Source organism: Rattus norvegicus, chromosome 12 (assembly GCF_036323735.1).
Source record: "Rattus norvegicus strain BN/NHsdMcwi chromosome 12, GRCr8, whole genome shotgun sequence".
Taxonomy (NCBI): Eukaryota; Metazoa; Chordata; class Mammalia; order Rodentia; family Muridae; genus Rattus; species Rattus norvegicus.
This window is the reverse complement of record NC_086030.1, coordinates 15,496,978-15,509,130: the sequence shown is the minus strand read 5'-3', so window position 1 is coordinate 15,509,130 and position 12,153 is coordinate 15,496,978. Positions and strand designations below refer to the sequence as shown.

At 49.2% G+C, this 12,153-nt stretch overlaps 1 protein-coding gene across 3 annotated transcripts in view; it reads right to left on the bottom strand.

The window, feature by feature from the left end:
• Window positions 1–4,675, bottom strand: part of Tecpr1 (tectonin beta-propeller repeat containing 1) — a 30,086-nt gene extending 25,411 nt beyond the window's left edge. Inside the window, exons 1-2 of one of the 3 annotated variants that reach the window (XM_017598316.3) lie at window positions 3,731–3,836; window positions 1,690–1,943 (exon numbers count right to left, since the gene is read on the bottom strand). The gene's annotated coding sequence lies outside the window, so the exon portion shown is untranslated. 3 annotated transcript variants of the gene reach the window in all.
• Between the last annotated feature and the right edge of the window lie 7,478 nt (window positions 4,676–12,153).

Below are 12,153 nucleotides of genomic sequence, written 5' to 3'. Positions count from 1 at the left end.
AGCCCAGTGGCCCTTGCTTCCTCTGGGCCAGGCCTGGAGGCCCCTCTACTCCATTCGCAGTGACTAAGAGTATTAGAGTTGCCAGATAAACTCTACAGCACCAGAGTTTGGGGCCTGGCTCCAGCACTTCTTTTCTTCATTGTTTTGTATGGTTTTTGGTCTCATTCCGAGACAGCTCAAAGTGGCCTCAGACTCGCTGTATAGCAAAGGATGGTCTTGAACTCCTAACTCTACCTCCCGAGCGATGGGCTTACAGGCGGTGCCTCTAACCTCGCCAAAGCCAGCTATCCTCTCTGCCTCGATTGTGTGGGATAACGTGACCATCAGAGAGGAAGAGTAACCTATCTCCTAAGAGCTGAGTGAGGTGACACAGGCCCAGAACTTACTGAACACTGTGTGGCATCCAGAATGGTCTCAGTGACTGACCCTGATTTCACTTAACTGCTCGAGACACAGCCATTAATCCCGCTTCTCAGGATCTGTTTATATTTGAGTCAAGGTCTCACTATAGAGTCCTGGCTGGCCTGGACTCCATAGTCTTTCTGCCTCATCCTCCCTGGTGCTGGGATTACAGATTGTCTACTCTCTCACAAGGCTCCTATCTCTTGAGAAGAAAAATGGAGCCAGAGGTGGGTAACGTAGCTTAGTAGGTAAAGGCCATCTGCCACACGGGACTGACCTACTTGAGTTTAACCTCCAAAAACCACATGTGGCAGAATCGGAGAACAGACTCTACGAAGTTGTCCTCTTGACTACTAACATGCACACACATGAACACGAACCATTAATAGATACAATTAAAGTAATTTTTAAAAAAGAAAACAATCCGGGTGGCGGTGGTGGAGCACACCTTTTAATCCCAGCACACGGGAGGCAGAGGCAGGTGGATCTCTGAATTCAAGGCCAGCCTGGTCTACTGAGTGCATTCCAGGACAGCCTGGGCTACACAAACAAACAAATAAATAATGTTAGGTTTTAAACCTAAGACAAAGGGCTGAGGTGACTATTTAAGATATGAAAGCAGCACTGGCTGCCAGGTTCTCCCAGAATCCTTCAGTCCCTCCGTATTACAGGGTCCTCTTGGCTGGCAGATCCCACCCTCTACCCTAAACTTTCCTAGATAATCCACCCATTTTGCTTGCCCAGCCTCTGTGTACCTTCGGGCTTCCTGGCTGCTAAACCCAGTTGCTCTGGCTCCTCTCTCCCTCCCCTCATGACTCAGGGTCCTGTCCACTCGGGGCTCTCCCAGGTGTCTCTGGCTACATTCCCTCACATATCTATAATAAACCTTCTCCTCCATCATACCTAGGACACGTCGCACTTCTTTTTATATCTTATCTATATTCATCACATGCCTGTAGCTACAGCCAGGAAGGGGCAAATACAGGGAGAGGGATTGAAGGCCAGCGGAGACTACAAAGTAAGACTCTGTCTCAATGTCTCCCCCCAAACAAGTCACAGTTCAATGTAAAAACAATCAATTAAGTCACCCTGTGCCTGAAGGGTGAGCTCAGAAGGTAAACATGTATTTGAAACACTTTCCTTCCGACAGATGACTAAGCAGTCATTTTCTCTCAGACATAATTGAACCTTTGGGGCAGTTAGTGGAGAGGACTCTGCAGAGATAGGGTGGGGCGGGGACTGTGTTTATAAACTCCCTTCCAGATGGGACTCAGGCACCGGTCACACCTGAGGTAAAGGCCATACAGGCTAAACAGCCTTGGCCAACCACAGCTTCTTTCTGCCTCCACGGGATGTCCCCTGACTTGTCACACGCCACTTCCTGTGAGATCACCACGAAACCTCGCTTGGGTCACTGGGTCACAGGACTCTTGAAGTGGATGTGTGGAGGTCTTGTGATTCAGGAATATCTTTGTTTCACGGAAGTGAAGGGACAGAGGGAACATATCCTCTGGCAGCAACCTCTGCTTGACCACGAAGCGCTAAAAACAAATGTTAACGGGGACGGTCCTTCAATCACTTGGTTAAAAAGACTCACCACCACAAAAGCCATTCTGGGTCAGTTTATTCACAGAGTCTTTCAGAGACCAAAAAACACAGCCCAATATAGGGGCATGTGCCTGAAATCTCAGCGCCTGTAAGGTTAAAGCAGGACAGCTCCAAGTGCGGGCAAGACTGGCCTACATATACACAGTAAACCCTTGTCTCAAACAAAACAAAACAAATAACAACAGTAAGCCCTTGACTCAAAAAAAAAAAAGAAACAAAACAAAACAACAACAAAAAAAAAAAAACAAAACCACCACCACCAACAACAACAACAATAAAAAAAATACACACAAAGAAGTCTAGGAAGATGACTTAGTTGGTAAGGTGCTTACCTTGTAAGGAGGAGGACAAAAGTTTAACCCATATTCTTTTTTTTTTTTTTTTTGGTTCTTTTTTTCGGAGCTGGGGACCGAACCCAGGGCCTTGCGCTTCCTAGGTAAGCGCTCTACCACTGAGCTAAATCCCCAGCCCCAACCCATATTCTTAAAATAAAAGCGTGTGTATGTTTGGGGGTAGCCAGCTACATACATGGCTGATCCAGTAAAGACACTCGCTGTCCAGCTGAACAATCTAAGTTTGATCCCTGGGTTAAACTTGATGGAAGGACAGCACCCACTCCAGCAAGCTATCTTCTGAGCTATCCCCACACAGGAGCGGGTGCGCATGCACACACGTGCACACACACACACACACACACACACACACACACACTCTAACTGTAAAAATGTGAGCCTCAAGGGCATTTGCTTACAATCCTAGAGCTGAAGATCCCTGGTGTTTCCGGTTGGTTAGCCTAGCCTAATCAGTGAACCCCAGGCTAGAGAGAAATCCCATCTTTAAAAAACCGAGGTAGATAGTACAGATTGACCTCTGGCTTCCACACCCACTTGTGCACCTGCACACACAAAGAAATTAAAAAAAAAAAAAAACCCGGGGAAAGTAGTGGACAGTAGATGCTCTTAAGGCCACAATGCAGCACAAGGAAGCCTCAAAATGTTTACTTCTCCAGAATCTGTCTTCGGGCTGCCTCTTGCAAGGCTTCTGGTTCTTCTGTTACACCCTCACTCCTGTCTGATGTGCGCTGGCTATTAAAGTTGTTTCCTGGCTGCCAAGCTCAGGGACCACTCCAAAGCCATATCAGGGTTAAAAGAGGAGACAGGAAATAGCAGAGCTTGTATGGGAGTGGGGGCCCTTCCTGGAGAGTAAATAGCGGGCAGGAAGCGACCTGGCTTTGATCCAGTTCCTGCACTTGGGCGACAGGTGGGTCCCCTGCACTGCCACCAGGAGCATATGTGGAGCTGTAGGGCCCTGACCATCTGCCTACACTAATCCTAAAGCAAGCAGATTTGCTCCCAACGTCAAGGGAGAAGGCTACAGACAGGCCCCTGGACGCTCCATTTCTCTAAATCATGCAGGCTCGGCGATCGGCTTCTTCAAATCTCTGCGGTCCTAAGACTGCAGTGGGGGCGTGCTATGAAGCAGGTCCACAGGCCGGCGTTTAGGGGTTCCAAGGCAGGGGTTGGCCCGGTGCCCTGCAGGTGTGCAGCAGAGAACACAGGTACAGTCCCTCTCCCTCTCTTGATCGTCCCAGTTAACGCAGCCAATGGAGGAGAGGGATCGGGAAACTGGGGGCACCTTTGCTCTGCGCCACCCCAATCTCCCCGATTAGAGTCCCCATAGCCCTGTCACCGCTAATGCGGGGACACCGCGCCGCACTTACCTGGGCCCACGCCCGGCGGGGCGGGTTCCCAGCCGAGGCTTCTGAACTCCAAGGCTTTAGCTACAGTCGGGTCCTCCCCCGGCCTCAGGCGAGAGGGCGGGCCGGAAGCAATAATCGATTCAGCGCTGATTGGCCAGACTCGGAGTGACGCAACTGCCTGGGAGCTCACGATTGACTGCTGCGCTCAGCGGCGATCTCGCCCGCTCGGGGACAGACGGCGCGCGTGCGCACTCTCGAGGTCGCGCCGGGTCCAGCTAGCCGGTCGCTCTCTGCGACTGAGGAAGGAAGGTGCGGTTGCTGCGTCCGCTCTCTCGGGGCTCCGCTTCGGGAGCAGTGCAGGCCGGTGTAGACGCGAGGAGGAGGAAGAGGAAAGAGAATGCTGGAACGCAGGAAGCGGTGCCCTGAGGAATTGCCGGCGTGTAAGGACGCGCTTGGCCCGGGACCCGTGAGGACACGTGACTCGATGGGTCCCTCGGGGCTAGACAGTAGCCCTTGAGGATGGACTTTTCTCCTTTGGGGAGGAGTGAGAGAAACGTGACTTTTGTGACTGTGCCAGGGCGTCAGGGTATTTATTGCTCAGTCTCTACGACCTAGATAGATGGAACATAATATTAATGCTGATGTGTGATAATATCACTGGATATACTGATGTCTTCCTCCCACTTTGTTGCAAGAATTCCTTCCCTGGGGCGGGTGGGAGGGGGTTAAAAATAATGTCTTCCGGGCTGGAGAGATGGCTCAGTGGTTAAGAGCACTGGTTGCTCTTCCTAGAGGTCCTGAGTTCAATTCCCCGCAACCACATGGTGGCTCACAACCATCTGTAATGAGATCTGATCCCCTCTTCTGGTGTGTCTGAAGACAGCAACAGTGTACTTATATATAATAAGTAAATAAAGCTTTAAAAAATAAAGGTCTTCCTACTCCTCCTAAGATCCCGATGACAAACCAAACTGATTGTACCAAGTTCTTCCTGTAGATCGAGTGGGCTTACTTACAGAGCATGGATGAGGGGCTGCCTGCAAGAGTGTGGGTGATCCTAAAGTTGGCTGCCTGAAAGTCCGTACCCGTCGTACCTGACAGTTTTTCAATAGCGGTGTAGAGCTCTTTCATTTAACCTCCTGTAGCTTCTCTACTCTAGCACCTCCTAAAACCCCATGTAATTAGGGCTGAGTGGCCACACCATGGGCTGCTTGGAGCTGCTAAATGCTGCATTGTTGAAGCCCTAGTGTCACAGGAAGACCTGGATTCTGTTGTCTGGGACACTTCTTTGACCTCAGTTTGCTCATTGAAGGGCACACTGATCGCTGTGGACCTTGGCAACGTGGGCCCACTCCCACTCCACTCCGTGGCCAGAGTTGATTTTCTTTAGTTGACAGGAGTCAGGTTTTCAGCCTGCATAAGAGAGGATGGTTGTCGTTTCTAATCTTGTATTTCTTTTTAAAGATTTTTTTATTCTTATGTGCACTGGGCGTTTTGCCTTATTTTGCCTGCCTGCATGTTCCTGTGAAGGTGTCAAGATACCCTGCAATCGGAGTCGCAGTTGTGAGCTGCCATGTGGTTGCTGGGTATTGACTCGGGACCTCTGGGAGAGCAGCCAGTGCTCTTAACTGCCGAGCCATCATGACTGTGTTCCTGTGTGCATGTGTGCAGTGGTGTGGGTGCAGAGAGCAGAGGACAGCTTTCTCCTACCACCGTGTGGGTCCCAGGGTTCCCTCAGTACCTCAGGCTTGGCAGACTTCACCTGCTGAGCCACCTCACTGGTAAATTCTGTATTTTTTTTTTAAATTAGTGCTTTTTAAATTTGCTTATTTATGTGTGAGAGTGTATGCAGGTGTGTGTGTGTGTGTGTGTGTGTGTGTGTGTTGTTTGTGTTTGTAGGGGTGTGTGCACCTGTATACAACACACAGAGGCCTGAAGAGGGCATTGGGTGCTCCCTGCTGCTACTCTGCCATTCTGAGGCAAGGTCCTTGCCCAAACCTAGTCTCAGTTAGGCTGGAAACCAGCAAACCCCCGAGATGCCACTGGTTTCTGCTCACCTTGCACTTGGAACTATAGGCATTTGCAGGGGACACCTGGTGTGTTAAGAGAGTAATCTGAATTCTGGTCCTCACTTCAGAGCAAGTTTTCTCAATGTCTGAACCATCGCTCCAAACTTTCATTAATTTTAGGGTCTTTTTTTCTTATAACATTTATTTAATGTGTGTGTGTGTGTGTGTGTGTGTGTGTGTGTGTGTGATCAGAGAACCCACGTGCGACTGATTTCAGGTTTTCAGGTGAATGTCTTTACCCTCTGAGCCATCTTGCTGGCTTGCCTGGTTTTATTTTGTTTTGTTTTGACACAGGATCTCACTAGGCTGGGATGGAACTCACTATGTAGCTCAGGCTGGCCTTGAACTCTCGACCTTCCTTCCTCAGCCTCATGATTGCTGAGACTCCAGGCTGTGTGTATCATGACGCTTGACGTTTTGCTAGGTTTTGACATTTTTATTTTATAGTCCCTATTATTGCATGCGTATGCGACATCCCACGGTGCTTGTGGGTGTCCGCCCTCACCCTCCACCTTTACTGGCATTCCAGGGGCCACCAGACTTGCCAGCAAGTGTCTTTGGCCACTCTCCAATTTTCTGTATCAAATCCTCCCTCCATGTTTTGCTTCTTCTCCATCCTAATCTTGTCAGTTCTCTCCCTGGCCAGAGGTCGTGTGTTCAAGTCACAGGTCTATCCCTTACACTGTGAGTTCCTGAGGCTCTAAGTCTGGGCTGTAGAGGCCCATAATCACATTGGGCCTCTTGGGGTTGTTGTGGGGCGGGGATGAAGGAAAGTGTGTGGTAGCAGTATGCTGTTATGTCTTCTGAAGCCGCGGTTTTCTTACAGTGCTGGGGACCGAACCAGGGCCTTGCCCTTGTTAGGCAAGAACACCAACTCCCTTCCCAGCTTTTCTGTATAATCAGATTTGGGTCACTCAGCCATCGTTGCACATTGCCCAATGGAGAGTTCTGGAAATGCTTTAGAAAACATACGGGGCTCACCGGCCTCTCTCAGAACTGGCAGCTGCTGTGCCTTCTCCAGCAGGATGGGCTGTACTGTTGAAATGTGAGGCAAACTGCACCTTTCTGCTCTGGCCTCTAGGGGGCCACACATCGCTGCGTACACGTGACAACACAAAGACACTCAAGAGTCAATAAAAATGAAATTAAAAGTGTGTCTGTCCCTTTGTCCTTGGTGGAGGACGGGGGAAGCTCATGGAAACTGCCTACAGACGTTAGCTCATCACCGCAGGGAAATGTGAGCAAAATGCCCTGAAGTGAAGGAATGAGTCTAGTTTTGCTGTTGTTTGAGACGGGGTCTCACTGTGTAGTCCTTGCTGTGCTGGAACTCACACTGTAGACGGAGCTGATCCCGAACTCACAGAGATCTGCCTGCCTGTGCCTCAGGGATTAAAGGTGTCCAGCTAAAAGGTGGTAGTTTTTGGACCTAGTATATAGGGTCCTGGGCCTAATCTGTGGTTCCACTCTAGAGGAGAAAAAGAGGGAAAGGAAAAGAAAAGAAGTAATTGGTTGGGCTGGAGAGATGGCTCATCGGTTAAGAGTGCTGACTGCTCTTCCAGAGGTCCTGAGTTCAATTCCCAGCAACCACATGGTGGCTCACAACCATTGATAAAGAGATCCGATGCCCTCTTCTGGTGTATCTGAAGACAGCTACAGTGTACATAATAAATGAATAAATCTTTTTAAAAAAGAAGAAATTGGTTGATTTTTGTGTTTGTTTTTTTCTAAAACAAACAAACAAAAAAAAAAACAAAAAAGCTAGAAAATACAAACAACGGTGGGTCAAGCCTGGAAGTCCACCGTAGTCACTCATGGCCAAAGGAATGCAGGATCCTCCCTATCTCCTTACAAAGCCCTCAAGCACGGTGAGTGATGCTTGCATTTGACGGACATTTACAGGTTCTATTCTGTTTTATTTAGCACAGTTGTTAAACGTTTTATAAAAAGAGCCAGGATACGTTTTGTAGAGCTATGTAGGTGAGGTGGGAGGGGTACCTCGGTGGGCCCATGCTCAGACATCCCTATCCCCTGGCGTCCCAGCCATACAACAGTATAGAGTAACATTTATTTAGGGGTGTGAGAAGGAGAGTTGAGAAGGGAGTAGAGATGGAGAGAGAAGAAAGAGAAGAGGTTGGCCAGGAACTCGTGGAGAGGTGGGAAGAGAGGGGTCTGGGAGAGAAGAGAGAGAGAGTAGGAGAATGAGGAGGGGTCAAACACCCCCCTTTATAGCAAGCCAGACCTGCCTAGTTGTTGCCAGGTAACTGTGGGGCGGAGCCTAGAAGGAATGGTAACGACAGTGGTTTACACGAATTAGCCAAGAGATCTTCTCTCCAGGAGCTGAGAAGGTGCAGTAGGAAAGGAATGGATGAGAGAAGGCAGGGAAAATGGCATGCAGACCTAAGGGTGTGAGCTGTGTCAAGAAAGATGGCTAATGAAGTTATCGGGTAAACTGCTAAGGCCAGGTCAGGGATAGGAGGAGGAAACCCCAGGCTGACTCACCTAACAGAAACTACTCTATAGGAGACAAAGGTTGCACTCCTTAGTTGAGGTTGTTAGGGTTTAAATCTTGACTGGCATCCAGACAGACCACACCAAACCAACATGGTTCCACGTGGAGAGGTTTAATGAGAGAAGAGTAGAAGAGGGGAGAAGTAAAGGCCGGCCATGAGCACGTGGAGGGGAGGGGAGGGGGTTGGGAGAGAAGGGACAAAGTGAAGAGGGCAAGAGTAAAAAGTAAGAGAGCGTGGAGGGGGCAAGCAGCCCCTTATATAGTATCAGGCATGCCAGGCTGTTACCAGGCAACTGTGGGGCGGAGCATACCTGGCTATTCCCAGGTAGCTGTGGGGGTGGAGCTTAGACAGAATACCAACATTCCCCCATTTTGATTTAATTAAAAAAGAAAAATTAGAGACAATGGTGGAGCAGGAATAGGGTCATCGTGATCTCTGACTACTTCACGCTTACTTTGGGGTGATGTGTCTCTAGGGAACCTAGAGAAGTTGGTATGGGATGTTTTTCCAGTCTCAAGAGTTGGCTGGAGTTGGGGATTTGGCTCAGAGGTAGAGCGCTTGCCTAGCAAGCGCAAGGCCCTGGGTTCGGTCCCCAGCTCCGAAAAAAAGAAAAAAAAAAAAAAAAAAAAAGAGTTGGCTGTCTCCTTGTTGTCCAGGATCTGTGGAACCGTCTGAGGATAGGTCAGAAGGAACAGGTACAATAGAAGTGTTTGTGTCTATGAGAGGAGATTGAACATCTGGAGGTGGCTTCTCTGGAGCTGTCTCGGGTGTAGTAAGCACCTGGACTTGACAAGATGCTGGCACACAGATATATTTATTATAGGCAGAGAAAAGGATTAAGTGCATTTGGGAGAAAAGAAAATTTTTTTCTTAGATGTGCATTTGAAACCCAGAGGAATCCCCCGCTTTGGAATACGTAGTAAGTGGGAACTTTAGGCAGACGTACTTATCTGGGTGGAGTCTATTTGGTGCATGAGAGGTAGGTCTGAGTGGGTTTCCTGTAGCTTATAAGTTTACAAAAGAGATAACAACATGAGTTAACAACATGAACATTCTTTACGATGAGCTTTTTTGTGGAGCAGAAGGAAGAGTTTGTCCTACAGAATGTGTCCTGGATGTCTTAAAACAGTTTGCCACGGCAAAAAGACAGAGAGAGAAAGCAGTTTCCAGATCCTATTTGGAAAGCCTGTTTGTTTAGCAACAGAGTGTTCTGGACCTCCCAGACTTGGCGGGGGGGCAGGGGGGTCTACCTGAGAAGCTGGTAAAGGAAGCAACATGTCTGTGTTAGTAGTTTGGCTGAGTAGAGGGAGCAGAAGGGTTGCAGGCGAGCTTGGGTTTGGGCAAAAGAGGGGAGCAAAGGAAATAGACTCCTAACTTAGCTAGAAGATCCTTCCCAATGAGGGGACAGGGCATGTTGGCATTACCAAAAAGGAATGGGTGAGAGGTACACCCTCTTAGGCAGTGGGATTTGGTGAGAAAGGTAAGGTTGTCCCCCTACCCCAATAATAGGGAAATGGGACAGAGAAGTGGGTCCCCAAAACTCCGTAAAGACCGAGTAAGTGGCTCCAGCGTCGAAGAGGAAGGAGATGGGTCGCCCATATACCATGATAATTACCCAGGGCTCCCTGCTGGTCCAGGGAACTCAGGCCCCTTCAGTTGTCCACAGCCAAGCCTAGGAGATCCACTGGAGGGCTTCTTGGATGTGATGTCCCCCTGTCCTGTGCAACATGAGGACAATTGACAACCCAGTGTCCCTCTTGATGGCATCTAGGACCCCTTGGTTTGAGGGGGTTAGGGAAGCCCTCACCCAATGACCTTGTTGACCACATTTGTAGCAGGGACCTAGTGGTCTCTTAGCCTTAGAAGACCAGGCGTCCGGGGGAATGGCTGGGGTTGGTCACACAGTCATTGCCAGCATATGGTATTTTTGTCTGCGAGCCTTCTCATCTCTCCCATGGTACACTTTAAAGGCCAGTGCCAAAAATTCTGCCCGTGGAGTTCAGGGTCCCCTTCTCTAGCTTTTTAAGTTTGTCTTTTAGGTTGGGGTAGCTCTGGGAAAAGAAATAGGTCATCAGAAATTGCTTACCTTCTGGGTTTTCAGGGTCCAGATACGTGCATTGCAATAAAGCCTTTGCGAGGTGTTCTAAAAATTGGGATGGGTTTCCCTGTTTCTCCTGAATGACCTCTTGTAGTTTTCAAAATTTCACTGGTTTTAAGACTGTCCTGCACAGACCGTCTAGGAGTCAGGTTATGAGTCTATCTTTGACTAAAATACCGCCTGTGGAATTATAATTCCATCGGGGACCTTGGTCAGGTACTGCCTCGCGTCCAACCGGATATGTTCCATTTGTTTGATGGATCTCACCTGAACGAGTTCTCACCTGCTCCAAACTCGCCAGCGTTCCTCAGGAAGTAAATTATCAGTAAGGATCATAGTCAAGACAAGGCAGGAATGAAAAATCTGTAGAACAAGGGAGAGGTTCAAGCAAGCGCGTGCATGCAGGCGTGCACAGCTGAGGCACTGGTGCAAGGGTGGTTTTGTGGCCAGCACGACAAGGACCGGGCCGAGCACAGGAGCAAAGTCCAGGACAGAAAGAGAGAGCTCACTTGCATGGGGGTCTTAGCAAGCAGAATCCCTGGCAGGACGCAGGGGCGGGGCCAGACTCACGCAGCGGCAGGCAGAGCACAGAATCCCCACGCGCATGAGAGAGTGCGCCAAGTGTAGGAGTCGCACACGAGCGAGAGCGAGCGTGGGAAAGCAGGTCTCACAGACAGAGTTCCTGCTTTCCACAGGACAGCGAACCAGAAGCTGCAGCAGTACAGCAGCAGCGAAGAAGGGAGGAGGGGAGGCCTATGCTATGGATCGATAGCAAGAGATGCTAGTTTATTGGCCACAGAGAGATAATGCTTTCTGCTTAGTGTAAATTAGACCAAAACATCCCAGGAAATAGGGACAGGCGGCGAAGACCGATAGACCTGTAGGTGAGACTAGGGATTATTAATTGCTCTGACCAGTGCTGGGGCTACTCTCAGAGCTGGTGCTCCTGAGCCAGAGAGCAGTTTATCCAGGCCCGGCCTGACATTGTCATCAGAGAGAAACTCTCAAAAAAAAAAAAAAAAAAAAAAAAAGGGGGGGGGGGAGGCTGGAAAGAGATGGCTCAGTGGTTAAGAGCACTGACTGCTTGCTCTTCCAGAGGTCCTGAGTTCAAATCCCAGCAACCACCACATGGTGGCTCACAACCATCTGTAAAGAAATCTGATGCCCTCTTCTGGTGTGTCTGAAGACAGCTACAGTATACTTATATATAATAAATAAATAAATCTTTAAAAAAAAAGAAGAATCTCCTTCCATTTACCAGACTGCTGGCAATGATTGTGAAGATCCCGTGAAACTGAGGAATTTAGCGTGCCGTTATGTGGCCATTTTGAACCGTTGTACCGAGTCCAGACATCACTGTGAGGGTGTATCAGTTTGATGTCCTCAGGTGAGGCATTAGTTTTGAAGTTCCCAAATTCTCCAGAAAACATAATCTGGAGGTACGTTCGAAGACAACAGATTGCCCATTGGGGGGTAGTTATCAAGTAATTCGTCCCGGCGTCCCAGGAGGAATTGCTGGTGACAGAAGCACTTTGCCAGGTCAGGTGTCTGAGTCCTCACTTAGACTCCTAGAGGCCATACATGGGGCCTGGACCCGCCAGAAAGCGTTCCTACCCAGGCCTGGGATTTTGCGAATGGCTGTGAGAGCCTGGAGGTGGAGGAAAGTGAGGAACTGCTTTCGAGGTGCTCCACCCAATGACTGAAGTCCTATCTCATATGTTAGCTAGGAAGTCCCTTTACCCCACAAAGGCTGGCCAGTCCCTAGCT